Consider the following 13,687-nt stretch of genomic DNA (forward strand, 5'->3'; position numbering starts at 1 on the left):
AGAGACCAGGAAGAAGAAGGAAGGATTTGCCAGGAAGAGAGATAGGACTGACAGGGGGAGGAGGGGGGGAGGGGGAGTGGGTGGGATGTAGGTACAGGGGTAAGCAGTCCCAAGAGGGATCCCCAAAATGTCCAGGGCAGCAGAGGGTAAAATATATATTTAGTAAGTGTTAACCCAGGAACAAGGAGGGAAAAGGGTGCTAGCCAGGTGGAGTTGGGGAAGAGTCTCAGCCATTGACCTAGATCGGCATATTAAAATTAATGGTAGTTGTGCAAGTCTTTCATTCTGGGACTCCAGAGTGACAAGGTGGGCGGGATCAAGCTGCCCCCAGCCAGGAAGTAGCGAACGGATTTTAATTATTTACCACTACTGGCTCAGCATGCCAGCATGCTTTTTGTAAGGTAGCGCTGAGTTGAATTAAAAGATGAAGTTGCCTGTGCCAGGTAACTCCTAACTAGCTGGCTGGCATTTGAGGTTTGTATGATGGACTAATAAATATTAATGCCCATTTGGGGATAACTCATCTTATCCAAAGCTAAATTTCCTGGAATTCACCCCTCCTCCTGCCTTAGAGTTAGGGTTAGGGTTACAGGATTAGGGGTAAGGTAGGGTTAGGGTGATCACCACTCATGTCTAACTGCTCCCTGGATGTGGGTCGAGTTGTAGAGCTCTGCTGGTTTGATAGGATTTGTGCTGGTTAGTGTAGGGTAATGTCAAGTGAGGGATTGCCTATATCCTACCTGCCTCAGCGTTAGGGTTGGTTAAGTTTAGGACTAGCATGACTGGCCGCTCATGTTAACTGTTCCCGGGATGTGGTCAATGTTGCAGAGCTCTGCTGGTTTTATAGGGTTGTGCTGATTAGTATTTATTAAGGGCAGGAACTGGAGTCTCCTGGGATGAGGGGAATCTTAATTAAGGGACTGAGTCCATCTGATCTGCCTCTGGGTTAGGTGGTCACATCTAACTGCTCTCTGGATGTGAGTCAAAGTCGCAGAGCTCTTGGGTATATGCTGGGTTAGAGTTAGTGTTAGAGTGTGTGCATTTGTGTGATTCTCTGTATGTGTGTTTTTTGTGTGGAAGTACATTTTGTACATGTATGTTTTTATGTATGTATGTGTGTTGTATTTGTCTTTAAGAATGTGTGTGTGTTTCTATGTTTCTGTGTATGTGTACCTTCATGTAAGAGTGTGTGATTTTGTGTTTTGTGTACTTGTGTGTGTGCATGCATGAGTATGCTTGAGTATGTATATGTGTGTTTATGTATGTGATGGTATGTTTTTGTGTGAATATGTTTTTTGTCTTTTGTGTGTGTGAGTGTGTATACTTCTCTGTGTATGACTATGTGCATCTGTGTGTGTCAGCATGTGTAATTTTTAAGTGTGTATGTGTGTATAGGTATGTGTGTGTGTTTGTTTATGTGTGTTTGTGTGTGCTTGACAGTGAACTGTGTGGGTGTCTATATGTGATTGTATATCTGTGTGTATGAGCATTTGTGTGTATGATCTTATGCATGTGTGCATGAGTGTTTGAATTTGCGTTTATGTATGAGTGGGTTGTATGTATATGTGTTTGTGTGTGATGTGAGTGTATGATTTATGTGTGTTTGTGTGTGTGCATGAGTATGTCTGTGAGTATGTTTGTATGAGTATAAGTGTTTGTGTTTTTGTGAATGAAGTTTGTATGTTTGTGTGCCTCTGTAAATGTTTGTGTTTCTATTGTGTGTGTTAATGTATTGTTTGTGTGTCTTGTGTCTTTGTATGTGTATTTGTGTGAGAGTGCTTGTTTCTGTGTGTTTGTGATTTTTATGTGTGTATATTTATGTGGGTGTATGCTGATGAGTCTGTATTTGTGTTTGTGTGTGTGAGTGTGTCTCTGTGTGTGTTTCTGTAGGTATGTGTGTTTTGTATGGGTTTTTATATGTGCCTAAGTGAATGTGATGTGTCTGTGTGCAAGAGTGGGTGTTTGTGTGTGTTTGTATGCATGTATGTGTGTGTGAAGGTATGTGTATATGAGAGTTTGTATGATTGTGTATGTTTTTCTATGTGTGTTTGTGTGTGTATCTGTGAGGATGTGTGATTTTTATGTGTGTTTGTGCGAATGTATGACTATGTGTGCAAATAGGTATGTTCATGTATGTGGAAGTGTAGGTTTCTGAGTGTGTATGTGTGCTTGTTTCTATGTTTGTGTTTGTAATTTTTACATGTATTTGTGTAAGTGTGTGAATGTTTATGTGGGAACATGTGTATGAGTATATATTTGTGTTTGTGTGTATTTGCATGTGTTTGTGTGTATGCATGTGTATGTTCATGTGTAAGAGGGGTTGTGTGTAAGTGTCTGTGTTTGTATGTATGAATACCTATGTAGGTGTGTGTGGTGTGCTTCTTCGAGTGTGAGTATGTATGTTTTTGTATATGTGTTTATGTGTGTGAAAGAACATATGTGTGAGTGTGTGTGTGTGTGTGTGTGTGTGTGTGTGTGTGTGTTTTATCTAAGCTACTCTTAACTCCAATTGACTAGCCCTCAGGGCCATTCTTTCATCCTCTACCTTCTCTCTCTTGTGGTTCTCCGACCAGGTCACTCTAAACCCACCTACCTCTAATCCCTCAATAATTAGCTATAGCCAATTCTATTTAATCAATGGCTTTAAATCAAGGAACAAGGTTTGCACAACAAAAGCTTGTAAACACGAGAAGCCATGTGTAGGCCTAGATCTTTGGGTTATAGAATTTAACATTACAATACATAGCAACAGACCAAACCTCAACATGTGTGTATAAATTTGTGTTTGTGTATATGTGTTTCTATTTGTTTGTGGGAGTGTTTCTGTATGTATCTGTGTGTGGTTGTGTGTGTTTGAGTGTCTGTGATTCTCTCTGAGAGTGTTCAGTTAGGATCATCACAGTTTTGCATGGCAGTTTCTTTTTAGGCATTAAAACTTGATAGAATTCTCTCTTTTTGATTTTAAATATATAGAGGATGGAAAGTAAGAATTCTCCATGAATCAATTGCCTACAAATGAATATTTATTTGCTCCAGGATAGTCTCCAGATTGGGCAAAGAATGACATTAGCAAACTGTGAGCCTAGAGTTGTAATAAAACACATTTGTCCTTATTTTTAGAAGTGCATTACAGTACTGATCCAAAGCCTTTCTTCTGGAAAAATTTCATAGATTTAACAATACCTTAACATTAGGGAAACTCAAAGGTAACAACCTAAGTCTTACAAGGTATGGTCTGAGACAGATACCTTTTCTTATATAGTTAATGCTTGCCATGTTTATAATCCTCACAGTAATGTGGAATGTAATTTCAGATGGAAAACTTGCTCTTTTAATCCATATAGACACGAGTTTGATGCTTGGCCATCATTTCCCCAGGGCTAACTCTCCGCTTCAGAAAGCAAGCTGTCTAGTGTTACCGTTATTGACGTCAAACTGACTCTCCTTACATATTCAAAACCTTTCTGAAGTCAATTTATGAGCCTAGACCTTTTATAGTGTTTATCCTTCTAGGCATTTCTCTTTTCTGAGAGCACACGCAATTGGGGATCATCCCGAGTTATCAGATAGCATCACAGGCAGCCAACATTTTGCTTTCCCTTTTTGACACCAGGTTTACTGCAAAGGCCAATTTCTTTTTATTATCTACAGCTCAGACACTGGTTAGGCAAAGAATTAAAAGTTGTATTTCAAGCCGGTTCCGTCCTGTTTGTGGTTGATTAGTTCCATAATAGAGGACAATTATGTCATCTTCTTTAATGGGGCTAGGAATCAGTAAAACACTTGTTACACATTGTTAAGTAGCTGATTTGCTCCAAGTTAAAAGATCCTAAAATCACCACAGCTAATGCCCAAACTGAAGAGTCATAAATGTCTGGTAGGTATGTTTCAAGGATACACCTTACAAAAACCACATATTGAGTTCTACTTGGAATTCTAAATAGTTCCACAGCAAATAACAAAAATCACTCAGTAGGTCTTATTTTGTCTCTTCATGTTATTACCTTGTTAAATCTTCACAGAAAGGACTGTAAACAAGAGAAGCCAGCTAGTGGTTTTAGTATTGGGTCATGAATGGGCTACCAAAGGACAAACAAAGCCAACCTCTTGGGAGGGAACATTAGTAAATGGAATATCAATGAAGTGTCAAGACAGAGAAGGCACCATGGTGCTCTAGGGACAAAGAATGACAATGGAGTCAGGGCACTAACTACACAGAGCATGTGAATACAAAACCATTAGTTATTGCAGTCATCAAAGACTGTGGAAGAGGGCTGGAGAGATGGCTCAGTGGTTAAGAGCACTGACTGCTCTTCCAGAGGTCCTGAGTTCAATTCCCAGCAACCACATGGTGGCTCACAACCGTCTGTAATGGGATCCGATGCCCTCTTCTGGTGTGTCTGAAGAGATCAACAGTATACGTGCATTAATTAATTAATTAATTAATTAATTAATTAATTAGAAAAAAGCTGTTCAGATGAGTACAAGTAAGATTAATAGTGAATACTCTACTGGTCTTACCCTAATTAAAAAGGAGTAAGAAGTTTTGTATAGAATAGAGTTTATTCAGGGAATGAGAGAGGAGTTAAGAGGGTAGTAGGAGCAGAGAAAGGCAGAGAGAGAGAGAGAGAGAGAGAGAGAGTGAGAGAGAGAGAGAGAGAGAGAGAGAGGAGAGAGAAATAGAGGCCATCCATGAGCACTTGGGGGGGGGAGTGTGGAGAGAAAGGAACAAAGGAGGAAGAGAGTAAGAAAGCAAGAGAGTGAGGAGGGGGCAAGCAGCCCCTTTTATAGTGTCAGGCATACCTGTCTGTTGCCAGGTAACTGTGAGGTAGAGCTTGGACAGAAGGCAAACAACTCCTCCCTTGGACTTGCCCTTTCATCTCCATACTTCTTCCACAATTCTCTCACTGCAGATACAGTTCAGGGCAGACAGCTACTGAGGAAGACCTTTCCAATAGCTCTTACCATGGAAGGGACGGACGCTTATTCTGAGCTTCTTTGAATGAGCAAGGCACCAAAGCTAGAACAAAGGAGTGTCTTAGCATCTTCCTGGGATGTAGCCAAGGAGACTATGTACGGTGACATTTTTGGAATTTTGCTACACTGGTAGCTGGAAATTCTTTGCAAAGGTCTTTGCTTTGGTCTGTTTGTGTCTCCTAGGTTTGGCTGTGCTGGAGAGGATGGTCGCCAGAGATTGAGCTTCCTTTTGCCAGGAATTTCATTCTGAATGGAGTAAGTTCAACTCCGTCCTTGGGGAAGCTCTTTGCACTCCTATACAAGATGACTATACACTCACAGACACTTCTCCAGCACCAGGAGTCCAAAGAACAAAACAGCAACAGGTGCTCTCTCTAACACTTCAGTTTGGGACACTGATTCTGGTTGAGGATGACACTTTGTCTTTGCCTGGTAATACTTAGGGTCATAGGTATTTTCACAACAACGTATGAGAATTGACTTTTGATAAAGTTGTCTCTTTGCCTTTGATATATATTGGGAAATGGAAATTAAGAGTTCTCTCTATATTTATTGTATATAAATCGATATCCATGTAAAAGACTGTCCATAATTGGGGTCAAAGTATATGTGGTAACAAAAAATTAGCTTTGGTATTTAATAGTCCTATTTCCTATAGTTGTTTAGAACACATTTTTGCTTTCTCTTTCGTCATAAATGGAAGAGCTAGATAGAGGGCTTTACTCATGTAAGAGTGTGTGGGTTTTAAAAGTCACTGAGTATCTGGAGAATATAAAGGTTCAAAACTGGCATTGTTTTCCTTTGTGGAAGACAATTTTGCCATCTTTATTTCATCTTTAACCACAGCCAAACAATTAGATGTAGAGCGCGCAATTTTTGAAGTTACTGAATATACCTTTGATACAGTGTGAAATACTATTAAAAATCCATGGCTGGAGAGATGGTTCAGTACATAAAGTGTTTGCCAGGCATGTATGAGAATTGGAGTTTGGATTCCCAGACTATACATGAGGCCTGATGGTCTTGTGTGTATCTGTAACCTTGGGTAGCTTAGAATGAGATGGAAACAGAGACTCCTCTGGCATTTACTGGGGTGTTACACTCATGAACAAGAGACCCAGGCACAAAGAAGGTTGAAGATGAGGGTCCACTCCCAAGTCTAAATTCTAATTGCCACACCTGTGCTCTGCCATGCATGTATATATCTGAAACCATTCATGCATACAAATGTATTGCCCATAACATGGCATGCACATGTATTTAAAATCTGAGTTTTTGGGTAACTAATTCACTAATATGTTTGGAGCAAGTTATCTTCTGGCAAGAGTGTGAGTATCGATGCAAGGTTCAAGACTCTTTCAGAATTTGCTCTCCACTCAATGGTCTCTATGTCTATATTTTTGTGCTCTAAGATGAACGTGTTAGTTAGCAAACTTAGCTGTTGGCTATGAAGACAAGACACTTGAGTGCATGATTACCCATTACAAGATTCTCATGTGGTTAATCTGTCTAACCCTGTTTCCTTCTACTTAAGGAAAACTTTCCCCTTCCACATTTCTTTCCCAACGACGAGCTCCATGAAAATTGGAAGAGCCTATAATTTAGAAGCATCCAGGAAAACTTTCTGACTAAAACTTCTGAAAGAGTGTAAAGTCGTGCTAAAAACTTAGGGTTCTGATTTGGTTGAGTGATTTAAAAACTTACCACTTGTTTGTAAAGAGGAAAGTTTGGGTATCACAAAGCAACATAAGGTCTGATGTTCACTCTAGTCTGCATCTGTAATCTGAAGGAGCTGCTGAGAGACTGGAGATGGAGAAATAAATCCCCGGAAGTTCACCACAGAGTTAGCCTGGGAGTCAGAGACAAGAGTTCCTGCCATAGAACAAGCTGGAAATCTCATAAGCATTATACAAAACAGCACAAAAAATTGTATGTGTGTGTGCATGCGTGTGTGTGTGTGTGTGTGTGTGTCTGTGTGTGTGACTATGCATGTATGTGTGTGTGCATGTATGTGTGTGTGTATGTACACATGCACTCATACACATACACACATAATTAGAAGTCACTGAGTTCATAGTATTTGTGTGGATTAGCTGTTGATAAGACTGAGTCACAGAAAGGCTAGGTTGAAGGCTCCTTTGGATTTTCCTTCAGTAGTGCCCAAGTGGACATGGTTCTGAAGAGCAGGTTCAAAGGCCAGCCTACCAGGTCCCCAGCAGTGGTAAAACCTAAAGAAGAAGGGAAGTGCAGCTGTTGTCCCAAAGCTTACTAACCACAACTCCTAGAACCTGTAGCTTCTAGCCGTTAGTCATGAAGACACAGAGCCAGGGGAAAGTATTGCCCTCCTGTGAGGTTTGGCCCAAGTTCTGAGTTATGAGGACTCGGTTTCACAGACATGCTTGCTGAGCACAAAACCATCCAAGTAGCGGTTTCGGCGTTTATTCATGAATGAATTATTTAAAAAGCAGTTTTAAAATCTATAAAATGTCTGAGAGCACCGGAGAGGTAGAATCGACTTCATGGTCTACCAAAGTAACCTTTTGAGAAAGAGTATCGGTCTCAATGAAACGCCAGTCAACGGCCATGACAGAGACAGGGTTGTGTTGCTCTAGGGGCATGAGGGATGAATGAAATAGGAATACGCACTGTCTGAGCATGCGTACAGAAAACCAGCCAGCAGAACAGGGCATGTGCATGGACCGCCCTTCCTCTCCGTGTGTGTGTGTGTGTGTGTGTGTGTGTGTGTGTGTGTGTGTGTGTTTCGAAAACATCCAATTATAGCACATTAGGAAGACATAGTAAGTGTTCAGAATATTTTAGTAAGTGATTTCTTATGAATGTTAAAAGGATTCTCATAGTTCATAGTTAATCAATACCTGAACTAGAGCCAAAACCGGCAGCTGGAGATTCTGTCTCCTGCAGGTGCTCTCACCCTAGTGACAAAAGAAGAGAGAGAAGTAGTAATTAACAATGATCTTCTTTACCTGTTAACTCAGAGGGAAACACCTTCAAAAGAGTATTTTGTTAAAGTTTCTGTACCAGAATGTGGGAAAAACGGAACTATACGAACATTGAAAAGTTTAGAATTCCTGAACTGTTTTATCCCTGGTGCCACTACCACAGCTTACAGCTTACCCGATATAATGGAAAGAAAAGGACAAAGCTACAACAGAGAGAAGACCTCAGGAATGTGCACCTCGCTGACACTACATTGCATTAATCCATAGCTACGCTGTTTGCAAACTGTGGCTGTGAGTGTCTGAACAAGAGGGGCTTCCTGTTTAAGCTGCAGTGACTTTTCTGACCATGGATCATCGTTCCTTCTGTGACAGACTTTTACAGTCCCTCTAATGCATTTAGAACTCCTGTCTCAAAGTAACCTGCAGCTTTCCTGACAACTCCTCGCTCTCTCTCTCCTGCTAAGAACTGTAGCTGTTTAAAAACCTTCTGCCACCATATCCACCACTTTCACCACCAGACTCATAGTCACCACCGTAGGGACTGCCTGAGCTTCTGCCACTAAAATTTCCCCCTTCATGGGTCCATAATTGGATCATTGTTGTCCGCTATAATTTCCAAAGTCATCACCACAGTTACCTCCACCCAAATTTCCCCCTTCATTGTAACCATCACATCCTCTTCCACCCACCACCTGATCCACCACCTTGGTTTCCATATCCCAGTCCCCCACCTCCAAATCCTCCTCTACTACTGTAACTAGGACCACCATGATAGCCACCACCATCACCTCCAAATCCATTACATCCATCACCACCACCTCCATAACTACCTCTCCACCACCACAGCCTCCTCGTCCATTAAGTTTCCACCACGATCAAAGCTGCCTCCACCACCTCCAGAGTTTCCTCCATGACCCATAACATCTCCAGATTCACCCCCCACACTCTCTGTGATCTATAAGATGGCATCTATTGTATAAAGGGGATCCTTTTCACGTCACAAATATGCCCACTAATAGTGTGGTATTTCTGAACAACAATTTTCCTCATACCCATCAAAGATTACAAAACCAAACCCTCTCTTTTCCCCATTCTGCCTATGTTTTCATAACTTCTACGGTATCTTCCCATATATTTCAAACTAGTCTCTCAGATTACATTCTTCTGTATCTTCTTTAATACCACCAACAAAAATTTTCTTCACCATTCAATGGGCACCAGACTTTCCAGAATCGTCTCTAGAAACAGCTCTCTTTTGGTTCCACTACACACCCGTCAACCTTGTGAGGCAGAGCGCACAATGCAGCATCAACCTCTTTAACACAAGAGTAGGCCACTAAACCAAAACTCCTGGAACATTTTGTTTGGGGGTTCTCTCACTACCACATAGTCTGTAAGGGTGCCCCAGGCTTCAAAATGTTCTCTTAGGCGCTCATCTATGGTTTCAAAGCTCAGATAACCAATAAACAGCTTCCTCAGTTGCTTTGGTTCTTGCTTTGGATCATGGCCCTCCATTTTGAAGGCCCTGCCTCTTCCAACTCGAGTTCAATATGATCACATATTCTTAAATACCTCATTTACTCCAAATTAGAGTTTCAAAACTAGAACAGGTAATAAAAAAGGCAAGTACTCACAATTTCCTGGTCACAGCAACATTTCAAGGATATACCTTACAAAAATGATGAGTTATATTTAATTTTGAATTCCTAAACAGTTACACGGTTTAAAAAAAGAAAGGGGAGCAGGGAGAGTAGTAAGGTGTTCTTTTTATTTTTTCAGTCATCCTATTATCTAGTAAAGTCATAATAACCTGCTAAAATAAGAATCAAACAGTTCAATTGTTAGGAGATTTTTGTGACTCAAAGATAAGCAAAAAAGCAAAGCGGTTGCGTTTGGAACCAAGTCATCTGAGCACAAGACTAATAGTGCGCCGGACACTGTTTCCCTCTCCTTTAGACCATTTATTTCTTGATTTTAAGAATTATAGAGTTTGCCATTTTTAAACACATTATAAAATTTTGGGTCTGCACAGCTGATATGTTGTGAAATAAAGTTAAGAATTCAGGGTTACGGACAGGTGGCCCCAGATACAGGCAGAATAAATGATTCGTTTCTTTTTAAAGGTCATGAAGTTGATAGGAGATTGAAGGGTAGATACTGGATCTGGGCTCAGTTAGAGGTAGGTATGGGATCAAAATGGTTTTCATATTAATGTTAGCAGGATATCCTTTTTTAAATATTTCACAGTGAAATAATACCCGAAAAAGAGCCAAAATTTGCCCTAGCCACTCCTGCTATATATAGTAAGAGAATAAGCCAAAGATGCTCTACACCCCAAACAAGGTACATTTCCCCCTCCCCCAGACCACTCCTCTGCCTAATCTTTTTGGGTTCACACATTGTAGCTTGATTATCATTCATTTAACAGCTAATACCCACGTATACATGAATATATACCATGTTGGTCTTTCTGGGTATGGGTTCCCTCACCCAGGATGAATTGTTTTTTCTAGTTCCATCCATTTGCTTGTGAATTTCATGTCATTTTTTAAGTAGACAAGCAATACTTCACTGTGTAAATGCACCACAATTTCTATATCCATTACTTAGTTAAGGGACCTCTAGGTTGTTTCCAGTTTCTGGTTTTTACAAAGAAAGCTGCTATGAACATAGTTCAGCAAGTGTCTAGAATGGAGCGTCCTTTGATTATATGCCCAGGAGGGTATTGCTGGGTCTTCAAACAGACTCCTGATTTTCTGAGGAACCGCCATATTGGTTACTCCCACCTGCAATGGAGGCGTGTTCCTCTTGTTCCACATCGGCACCAGCAAGAGCTGTCACTTGTGTTATTGATATTGGCCATTTTGACAAGTGCAAGACGGAATCTTGAGTGGTTCTGATTTGTATTTCCCTGATAGCTAAGGATGTTGAACATTTCTCTACATGTTTCTCCGCCATTTGAATTTACTCTTCAGAATTCTGTTTAGATCTAAACCCCATTTTTATTGGATTATTTGGCTGTTGATGTCTAGTTTCTTGAGTTCTTTATATATTTTGGATACTAGCCTTATATTCGATGTGGAGTTGGTTAAAATATGTTTCCATTCTGTAGGTTGGTACTTAGTCCAATTGATGGTGCCTTTTGCCTCACAGAAGATTTTAGGTTCCTGTGGTCACATTAGTTCATTGTTGATCTTAGTAACTTGTGCTATCAGTCTTCTGTTCAGAAAGTCACCCATAAGGGAGCTGAGTGTGGGGATCCACATCAGCGGTCAACAAGAAGTTGTATGCTCTAGGCTAGCTTGGCCTGCATAGTCAACCCTATCTCAAAAAGACAACCAGAAAAAGATAGAAAGTTGTCTCCTGTGTCAGTGAGTTCAAGGCTATTCCCTACTTTCTCTTCTGTTAGGTTCAGTGTATCTGTTTTTTTGTCGAGGTCTTTGATCCCCTTGAACTTGAGATTTGTGCAGAATGATAAATATGAATCTATTGCTTTCTTCTACGTGCAGACATCCAGTTTTACCAGCACAATTTGTTGAAGACTGTGCCTTTTCCCCAGTGGGAAACAGTGGTGTTTCAGGCTTCTTTATTTTAAAAAAAATACAAAAACAATAAAAAAAACCCAAAAAACAAAAATACAAGGGATGGAGAAATGACTCAGCAGTTAAGAGCACTGACTGCTCTTCCAGAGGTCCTGAGTTCAAATCCCAGCAACCCCATGGTGGCTCACAACCATCTGTAATGGGATCTGATGCCCTCTTCTGGTGTGTCTGAAGACAGCTATAGTGTACTCATATACATTAAATAAATAAATCTTTAAAAAACAGAAATAGATGTTCACATTTGTTTGGCTTTATCTTTGGGTGTTCAATTCAATTTCATTGATCAACATGCCTGTTTTTATGCCAATGTCATGTGAGTTTTTTACTATAGCTCTGTAGTACAGCTTGAAATCAGGGATGATGATCCCTTCAGCAATCCTTTTATTGTTGAGGAATGTTTTAGCTAACCTAGCTTTTTTTCCCTTTCCCATATCAAGTTGAGTATTGTCCTTTCAATGTCTGTATTGAATTATATTGGGATTTTGATGCGGATTTCACTGAATCTCTAAATTGCCTTTGGAAAGATGGCCATTTTTGCTATGTTAATCTTACTGATGCATGAGCATGGGAGATCATTTCATCTTCTGATATCTTCTTCAATTTCTTCCTTCAAAGACTTGGGAGTTTATCATATAAGTCTTCGCTGACTTGGTTAGAATTACCCCCAAGATATTTTATGCTATTCGAGGTTATTGTAGAAGGGATTGTTTCCCTGGTTTTTCCTCAGTCCATTTGTCACTTGTATACAGGAGGGTGTATATAGGATGATGTCATTCAAGCTCCTCTTCCCCATCCATAGAGTGTGAACAAGAACACTCTCAGGAGTCAGACTTCAGTGAGACAGCTCATTTAATTGGGAGGAACAAAAGCTATTCAAACCTTCGTTGGGTAACCAGGGACTATGGGGTGAGTGTACATCATTGGTCAGAGCCAGGGCCAGGGTACTGAAGATTTCTCAGTTGCATAAGGAGAAATTTCAGGTATGATTGGATGTGACCATATAAGGGGAAAGATAGTTCAACATGACTACTGAACTACTAGGCTATTTGTACCATGACATGGAGTCCCAGGGAAGGGGAGGGGCAATCCTATTCCTGCCCATCTCAGAATGAGATTTCCAGGGTTTGGACACTCCCAGACTCCACTCTTCCTTTGGTCCTACAGCTCCTGGACTCCACAGGAGGGCGACTTTGAGTTAATCTTGTATGCTGCCACTTCACCCAGTCTTCATCAGCGGTAGGAGTTCCATAGTGGAATTTATATAGAGTCACTTATATAAACTATCATATCATCTGCAAACAATAATACTCTAACTTCTTCCTTTCTAATTTGTATCTTTGACCTCCTTCAGTTGTCTTATTGTTCCAGCTAAAACTTCAAATACTATATTAAACAGATAAAGGGAAAGTGAACAACCTTGTCCTCTGATTTTAATAGAATTGCTTGGAATTTCTCTCATTTTAATTTGACATTGGCTATAGGTTCGGTCTAAATTGACTTTATTATGTTTACGCATGCTCTTTGTATCCCTGAACTCCCCAGGACATTGTCCCTTTTTTTAGCACTACTTTCACTGTGTCCTATAAGTTAACATGTGCGGTGTCACCATTTTCATTGATTTCTAGAAAGTCCTTAATTTCTTTGTTTATGTCTTCACACTTTTTTTATTCAGTCGAGAATACTGTTTTCATGAGTTTGTAAGCTTTCTGTTCTTTCCTCTGTTGATATCCAGCTGTAATCCACAGTGATCTGACAGGGTGCAGGGAGGTATTGCAATTTTCTTGTATCTGCTGAGGCTTGCTTTGTGTCCGAGTAGATGATAAATTTTGAAGAAAGATCCACGAGGTGCTGAGAAGGTATATTATTTTCTGTTTGGGTGAAATGTTCTATAAGTATCTATTAGTTCAATTTGGTTTAGAGCGTCTGTTAGCTCCACTGTTTCTTTGTTTAGTATTTTGTCTGGAGGAAATGCCAGTTATTGAGATTGTGGTATTAAAGTCTCCAGCTATCAGTGTGTCAGGGTCAATATGTGATTTAAGCTTTTGCACTTTGGTGCCCTTGTGTTTGGGGCATAAATGTTAAAAATTGAAATGTCTTACTGGTGGAATTTTCCTTTGGTGAGTATGTAGTGTCCTTCCCTATCTCTTT

This window comes from Rattus norvegicus, chromosome 6 (assembly GCF_021556685.1).
Source record: "Rattus norvegicus strain SHRSP/BbbUtx chromosome 6, alternate assembly SHRSP_T2T, whole genome shotgun sequence".
Classification (NCBI taxonomy): Eukaryota; Metazoa; Chordata; class Mammalia; order Rodentia; family Muridae; genus Rattus; species Rattus norvegicus.